The sequence below is a fragment of the Leuciscus leuciscus genome, assembly GCF_965113295.1.
Source record: "Leuciscus leuciscus genome assembly, chromosome: 17".
Lineage (NCBI taxonomy): Eukaryota > Metazoa > Chordata > Actinopteri > Cypriniformes > Leuciscidae > Leuciscus > Leuciscus leuciscus.
In genome coordinates, this window is record NC_138741.1 from 31,383,275 (window position 1) to 31,391,666 (window position 8,392).

General features: G+C 39.9%; 1 long non-coding RNA gene across 1 annotated transcript; it reads right to left on the reverse strand.

Moving 5' to 3' along the window:
* Positions 1-3,909: 3,909 nt before the first annotated feature.
* LOC309478631 lies at positions 3,910-5,872 on the reverse strand. Its single transcript, XR_014199064.1, has 3 exons — positions 5,280-5,872; positions 4,777-5,064; positions 3,910-4,700 (listed from the first exon to the last, which is right to left on the reverse strand). It is a non-coding gene; the product is annotated as an uncharacterized lncRNA (long non-coding RNA).
* Between the last annotated feature and the right edge of the window lie 2,520 nt (positions 5,873-8,392).

Below are 8,392 nucleotides of genomic sequence, written 5' to 3' on the forward strand. Positions count from 1 at the left end.
ATAATTAAATAAACAAACAAATGGCACTGACTCATATTTAATTGGACTGTAATAGCTTATATTCAGTAATGTTGGCATAGGATATCATAGGATGCATAACAATTGTAATAATTTCCGCTCACAGTCCCTAACTGTAGCCTTGACTTTTGCCTTTTTCTTTCTTTCTTTTTTTTTTTTAAGAAAAAAGGACGAGTCAACGTTTCTATTTTCTAATATATATATATACAGTATATATATATATTTTTTTTTTTCTTGGTTTCTCAGCGTCATGTGTAGGTGTCCTTCTTTAAATATCTCTCAATCGGCTGAGACTCTCGCTTACGGCCATACCACCCTGAACACGCCCGATCTCGGAAGCTAAGCAGGGTCGGGCCTGGTTAGTACTTGGATGGGAGACCGCCTGGGAATACCAGGTGCTGTAAGCTTTTGCTTCATCTTCACTACTCAGATAATTCACTTCAACAACGCTTTTTCCTTTATCCTTTCAAATTAGATTTATTTTCTTACATTTTGCTTTCTCTCTGGCTTTTGTCTGCTATTAGTGCGGCAAAGGAAAAGGACAGCTCAGCCTCGTCATTCTTCCTTTCTCCTCCAGGAGGCGATCGAGTTTCTTTCTTTCTTTCTCTCAGCAACACTAAAGGCCAATTTATACCTCTGCGTCGGGTGCGCGTAGAAGGTACGGCGTAGCATACGCATTGACGTGTACCATACGTCGTACCCTTCGCCGTACCCTGACGCGCACCTCCTCAAAAATGTAACTACGCGGCGCGGCGCGGCGACGCGGACCGCAAGATCTGTGATTGGTCGGCTGGATAGCATCGCGTTTCCTCCTACGCATTTCCGGAATGATCTTCTGCACTCTGCACCGCCCGCCCGCCATTTTTAAATTCCGAAGATCAGTGAAGAGCCATGGAAATAGACCAAGTGACCGAGATTGCTTGAAGAAGTGCGGAAATACAGCCATCTGTATGACTCCTTCAGTCGCCATTGCTCGTAGAAACCTAAACTCAAAACAGCCCCGAGGAATGTAAACACAGTGGAACATTAAAACCCACCCGCGCCAACTAGCGCTTCGGCGGTGTAACTGCAGAGCAACACAGACATTCGCAGAAGTATAAATGCTCACGACGGCGTCGCCTACGTGCGTAGCCTACGACGTACACTACGGCGTACACTCGACGCAGAAGTATAAATTGGCCTTAAGCGCTACACTTTCTTTTGGAACCGCTCCTCTCCTCAACTTCAACTAGACCAGAGCTTCATAAACTCAGAGTAGGCTACATTAGGCCTACCACTTGCACTTTACAGTTTTTTTTTTATTGGCTTTGGTACTATTTTCACAAGGTGTACATTTTCAAAACTCTTAGTGCTAATATCATAACTTATCATCAAAAGTGCACTTTTTTCAAAAAATTCATCATGTTTTCAATTGTCTTAGTACAATACTTAATATCACAAAATATCCTTTTCACAACACAAAATAACTGTTTCATCTTAAATGTTTCATTCACAGTAGCTGCCTTTCATAATGCCATTACTATCAAACTTTTGATGTGCATGTCTTGTTCAGTTTACAGTTTTTCAAAACACATTTCTTGAAACTCACTTTCTCAAAACCTTGAACACAAAACCAAATTTTCAAGCCACATTCAGAGAACATCTGACTCTCCTGGCAAAATCAAACAATTGCCTCAAAACCATTTTATCTGTGCTCAAAATCAGACAATGCTTTCAGAACATACACACACACAAGTCAATATTATAAACACTACAGATCATTCGTTAGACACACATCAAAAAACGGAGAACACATCCAAAGCAAAAAGTTACAGAAAAAAAGTATAGTGTAACAAAGTAAACAAATTTTGCAATTACTGTATGTAAAAAAAAAAGTATAATGAAAACTTACAGTAGTAAGGTGAATAAATTGTATACTGTATATATATGCACTGCAAGTATATTGTACTGAATATGGTATAGTATCAAATGTATATTCAGTATCAAAATACAGTGACCGAACTGCAAAAGCCAAAAAGGTTACAGTAAAAAACTCTAAATGAAAAGCATGTTACTGTACACTCAGGAGAGTTATGCAACTGCAAAATCAAGGTCAGTGAGAGATTGATTCTGCTTCAGCATCATGTCTTCATGTTCGTCCAGTCTGAGGACTTTCTCCACATCACAGACAATGTCATCTCTGCAGGAAAAGAGAAAAACCCTAAAGCAGATCCAGCCTTGACAACATTCTCCACACCTGCTCTTCCTCGTCCTCTTCCTCCTTGTACACCACCTCTTTTACTCTTCCTCTTTTATTGTTTCCATCCATTGTTAGTATCAACATTCAGTGCAACATTCTGAGTACATTTTGGCACTTTGAACTGTAGTATGTATATTTTAGATCATATTTATTACAGTTAGTTTGATCACATCATTAGAAAGAAGTGTAAACAATTTTGAGCCGTTGTGTGTAAACAATGACAACTGTGTTGTAGTTGTGTTTAACTTTTGCCTGCCTGTGTTTAGTGTTTTGAAACATAGGTGCATCACAGTGCAAAATGTGTTTTAGTGAGTGAGAATGTGTTTAGAGTTTTGCAAAAAGAGTGCATGAGATTTGCAAACAGTGTTTTAACTACATGAACTTGTTTAATGTTTTACAGAAAGAGTGATTTATTCGACAAATTGGTTTAGGCTATTGGGAATTTGGTTCAGAGAATGGGGTTTAGTGATTTAGCAATTCAGAAAAACTGATTTGAGTTATAATATGAATAGTAAGAATACTACTACTACTACTAAGGCCCTATTTGCGCAGCCCTATATAAATATTAACTTAGCGCAAGTAGGCCTACTTCGTGTAAATCATTTTCGTGTAAGGGGTTCAGCTGACAAAAAAAAGAGTTTATGAAGCTCTGGTCTAGTTGAAGTTGAGGAGAGGAGCGTTTCCAAAAGAAAGTGTAGCGCTTAGTGTTGATGAGAGAGAAATAAAGAAACTCGATCGCCTCCTGGAGGAGAAAGGAAGAATGACGAGGCTGAGCTGTGCTTTTCCTTTGCCGCACTAATAGCAGACAAAAGCCAGAGAGAAAGCAAAATGTAAGAAAATACATCTAATTTGAAAGGATAAAGGAAAAAGCGTTGTTGAAGTGAATTATCTGAGTAGTGAAGATGAAGCAAAAGCTTACAGCACCTGGTATTCCCAGGCGGTCTCCCATCCAAGTACTAACCAGGCCCGACCCTGCTTAGCTTCCGAGATCGGACGAGATCGGGCGTGTTCAGGGTGGTATGGCCGTAAGCGAGAGTCTCAGCCGATAGAGAGATATTTAAAGAAGAAACCCACCACCACCACCAGCAGCACATCTACACATGACGCTGAGTAACCTAACTAAGAAAAACAACAACAACAAAAAAAACCTTGACTCGTCCCTTTTTCTCAACGAAAGAAAGAGAACGGCAAAAGTTAAGGTTACAGTGAGGCACTGTGAGTGGAAATTATGACCTTAATTGTTATAATGATATTGTAAACAAATGTGTTAGTTGCCAGACATGACTGAATATTACAGTCTAATTAAATATAATTTGTTTGTTTATTTATTATTTTTAACTATTTATTTATACAAAAAATATATGACATCGATTTTTTGGTGTCTTCCATTTTTTCATCAATGAGTGCAGTAAGTGATGTTATGCTGCCCTCTTGCGTTTGGATTAAACCTTAATAAAGTAAATAACTAAAGTGAAAACTGACAGAAAACCATCCATGCTGTTTTAAAAATAAAATAATACCTTTGATTTTCTGTTAAAGTGATGAGATGACGTGTGTTTTGTACTATATTAGAGATTGGTTTACAGTAGACTACAGAATGTTAATTTATTTATTTATTTTTATTAATAAATGTTATTATGAATGTACACAAAACCATGTCACGTTTTTTCAAACCTCTACACACAATTCCCAAAACTGCACACACAAATGCTAAATGCCTCACATCTCATTCAAAATGTAACACTGCATTCAAAATGCCATAAACACATGTCAGAATGAAACATTTGCATCAAATGGCAAACACTAACACAGTCACCAGTGCGAAGTACGCTTCATCTCTTCTTCAGGCTGAGTCTGGCCACAATACTTCGTCCACATCACAAGATACGTTTTCTCTTGACAAACATCGAGGGAAGTATTTCCTAGCATGGCGTCTCCAACCTTGGACATAGGCAACCTCTATGTCCCTCCATTGCCTGGAGAAGCGGCATGCGGGCATAGGGTTGGCGATCATACACTTTCCAGCGTCAGGCTGAGAAGAATTCCTCTATGGGATTTTGAAAAGGTGAATATGGGGATAGGTACAAAACTACAAATTGTGGATGGTTGGCAAACCAGTTTTGGACCAGAACAGCCCGGTGAAAACTAACATATAACCACAAATCTAGCAGGCTCCTGATCTGGATCAGGACAAGCATTGTGTAAATTGCATCCAGAAAAGTGAGCATATGGCCGGTGTTGTACTGGCTAAGTGTGGCATTGTGATGGAGGACCCCGTTTTGAGTGATGGCAGCACACATAGTTATATTACAGGGACATTGGTAATTGCTCTCTGTCCTATTACATTTCTTCCGCGGCACCTAGTTTAGGTGAGGTTGAAGCCAACTTCATCCACATAAATAAATTCATGGCGAATTACATGGGCATCCATCTCCAATACTCTCTGTAACAGACAAAAGGAAATACAGATGAGTAAATATGGCATGTCTGAAGTACTCGAAGTAGTGTTGCATACATACCTCTACAAAGTCATGTCGCAGATTCTTGACTCTGTCAGAGTTTCTCTCAAATGGCATCTTGTAAAGTTGTTTCATCATCACTTGGTGCCGTTGGAGGATGCGTTGTATGGTCGACAGGCAAACACTAACTTTTTAATGTTGTTAAATATGGTGTCATTATTCAAGATATGCTCTATTATCTCTCGAATCCTAATTGCATTGTTGGCCAAAACCATATTTATAATTGCAGTCTCTTGTACATCTGTAAACAAGCGTCCTCGTCCTCCATGATGTCTTTGTCTTTCCACTCTGTACAGAATTCAAACACAGTTTGTGCTCAGCATAGGAACAGTAAACAATTTACAAAAAAAAAGTAGTACAGCATGATAACCAACCTCATTCATTCAATGCAGTGTAGTAAATGAATGGCCTAGAGTTACAAATGTTTAGGCAATACTATGCAGTCATATGTATTTTACAGTACATTACTGTAATGCTAAAAAAATCATTAGATAGTTGCATACCTGTTCTCATTTCTGAAGGTTCGAATTATGGACGCCACTGTAAATCACTCAAGTTGGGCTGGACTCTCAGTCCAGCCTCTCTCATGGTCAAACCGTGGTTGATCACATGATCAACAAGTGTTGCCCTAATCTCATCAGAGATGGCTCTCCTTCCTTCTCTTCTTTGCCCTCATCCTTGCCCTCCTCCTCCTCCTCCATCTCTTGCAAAAGCAAACACTTCCTTCAAAACTCATTTAACTCTTCCAAAAATTGTGTTTTTGCGTAGTGACTCACAAAAATAAAATGATTAGCCATACACACCAAACTACACACAGATGTGAAAAATTTAAAACACTACTACAGTATCTTGAGTCTTTTGCTTGTTCAGTGTGCAGTGTACAGATAGTTTAGTTTAGTTTTGTTCAAGTACAATGGTTTCACAGAGTGGGCCTCAAGTTTCACTTTTAGTGTGTAAGCAATTTGAAAAAACTGTAAATGCCACAATCATTTCCCGAAAACCTACACCCAATGATCATGTGTGAAAACACTTGTGAAAACATAAATTGATCACTTAGGGACTGTTCTTTTTTTATTTAAGGGGCTACCGGAGGAGTTTTGAGATCTATAGTCAAAATAGACTGACCCTCCCTTCGCCAGCAATACATTTTTGATGTTCAGAACAAAGATGTTCAGATAGCCGTTTTTTTTTTTACAACCATGACAAACGACTTAACCTCGATCTGCTTTCTCATCTAGGGCTGTAACGATAGACCAAACCCACGATTCGGTTCGTATCACGATTTTTGATTTGAAAAAAATCTCCATGTTTTCGGTGCTGATGCGGTGGTGATGCGTTTATGTAACATGTGGGTGGCGCTGCCAAAGCACCTAAAAGCTGTCATAAAGAACCGGCAAAAGTAATGATTATGAACAGTTTTTGAAATACCCGTCATTATTCAGGGGGGGGGGGGGGGGTCCCCATCTCCCGATTGTTGACAGAAGTGGGTATACCCTAGGCTACTCTTAATTTATGCCCCCAATATTTTTTTAAGCGTCCCAGCAAAGGATGAGCGCTCCGTGTTATAAACAGTGACATGTAAGTCTAGTCTTGCATATTAGTTCACCCCAAAATGGGCCAGTAGCATTATAGTATTATGCACATTATCACTGAACTTTTACTGCTTGACTTTACGGAGAAAGGATCATTATGAAATTAATATTAGCCACAGAAGAGGTGCAGTTTTTGCAATTAATACTGGCCCACAGACAACTAAATAATTATGAATTTTGAGTGACTATTCCTTAGTCCATCCACACATGAAAATTGGACAACTATTCAAGGGATCACTGTCTTTACTGGGTGCAGGGCCGACGCAGGGTTTTATAAATACCGAGGTCCCAATAATGATCTTGCTAGGGGGGTTCGGGGGCATGCCCCCTCGAGAAAATGTAGATTATTTTAAGGTGAGCATTTTAAGGTGTTTTGAAGGCCAAAAAAAATTGACAACAGTAGCTTTAAAAGCATGTCAGTGGACAGTAGCATGAAGTATTTTATCAGATAACAGATTCTTAAACTTGAGAATCAGTTTAAATGTCGCAATGAATGATCCACTCTACAAAATGGAAATGCAGAATGTTTATGCTTATTGTAGACAATATACAATCACATATTTGAAACAGGAATGGCCTTAAATAAGAAATGATTCAAGGATTATTTTGCATTGTTACATTTCAAACAAACGCTAATGCAATAGCCTATATGCTATAGTATTCGTGAAGCAACACTGACATACCGGTATGAGGTTGCACTGGCTAAAGTTGTTTGGATGCACATTGTTTTATAACAAGGAGAGGCAAAGTTGTGCATTACAATGCAGACATGACAATAATTGGCACCAATCTGGCGCACTTACAAGAGCAATCAACTGAATAAATGCCAGGTATAGCCTATCGGAGACTGGCACGCAATCAGTGCACTTGCAAATGAGAGCCTGCAGTATAGGCTATGACCGATCGTGGTGTGACAATATCAGCCTGCATTTTGTTCGCAGATTTAGTTGCACAAACAGCGCAAGTTGCTTGTGACAGAATGGAGACCGACTGAATGACACTTTAATTTAAGTAGAAAATCTCAAATGAAGATCGCAGAACTCCAGCTTACTTGTCTGTGTTTTCAGATCATCCGCGCTTCTTCTAGCCTGGTTAAAACCAGACCATTCTCAGTAGTAACTGAGTTATGGTCTGGCAAAGCTTCATTAATAACTCATTTCCAAAGGGGCGTCACCAACGGATGTCGCTCAAATGCCTCTGGGCACAATTGGATAGACCTAAAACCAATCAGAGCGATCTTCATCGTGTAAAGCCATATGCTGCGTCCCAATTCGCCTAAGTTACACTACGCCATAAAAGTATGTACTCTTTTTGTGAAGAAAAGGTATTTACTTTTGAACGTGTAGCAAAAAAGTAGGCAAGCTTTGGGACATACTACTTCGTCATCTTTATCGGACGGATCTGTCGCGTGCATCCTGTCACGTAAACTGCCCTGTCAATCATCTTGTCACAGTTAAAATCCTCTATTAAATCTAATTTAATTTCCTACCGTTTCGGAGAGAAATGTAGTAGCACGTTCATCTGCCAGTGGGTCTTTCATGGAGACTGTCCTCATGTGTTTGCAATTTTAATATAATACGCTTAGGCCAATTTATACTTCTGCGTCGAGGGTACGCCGTAGTGTACGTCGTAGGCTACGCACGTAGGCGACGCCGTCGTGAGCATTTATACTTCTGCGAATGTCTGTGTTGATGTGCAGTTACACCGCCGAAACGCTAGTTGGCGCGGGTGGATTTTAATGTTCCAGTTCCACTGTGTTTACATTCCTCGCGGCTATTTTGAGTTTAGGTTTCTACGAGCAATGGCGACTGAAGGAGTCATACAGATGGCTGTATTTCCGCACTTCTTCAAGCAATCTCTCAGTCACTTGGTCTTTTTCCATGGCTCTTCACTGATCTTCGGAATTTAAAAAAGGCGGGCGGGCGGTGCAGAGTGTAGGAGGAAACGCGATGCTATCCAGCCGACCAATCACAGATCTTGCGGTCCGCGTCGCCGCGACGCGTAGTTACATTTTTGAGGAGGTG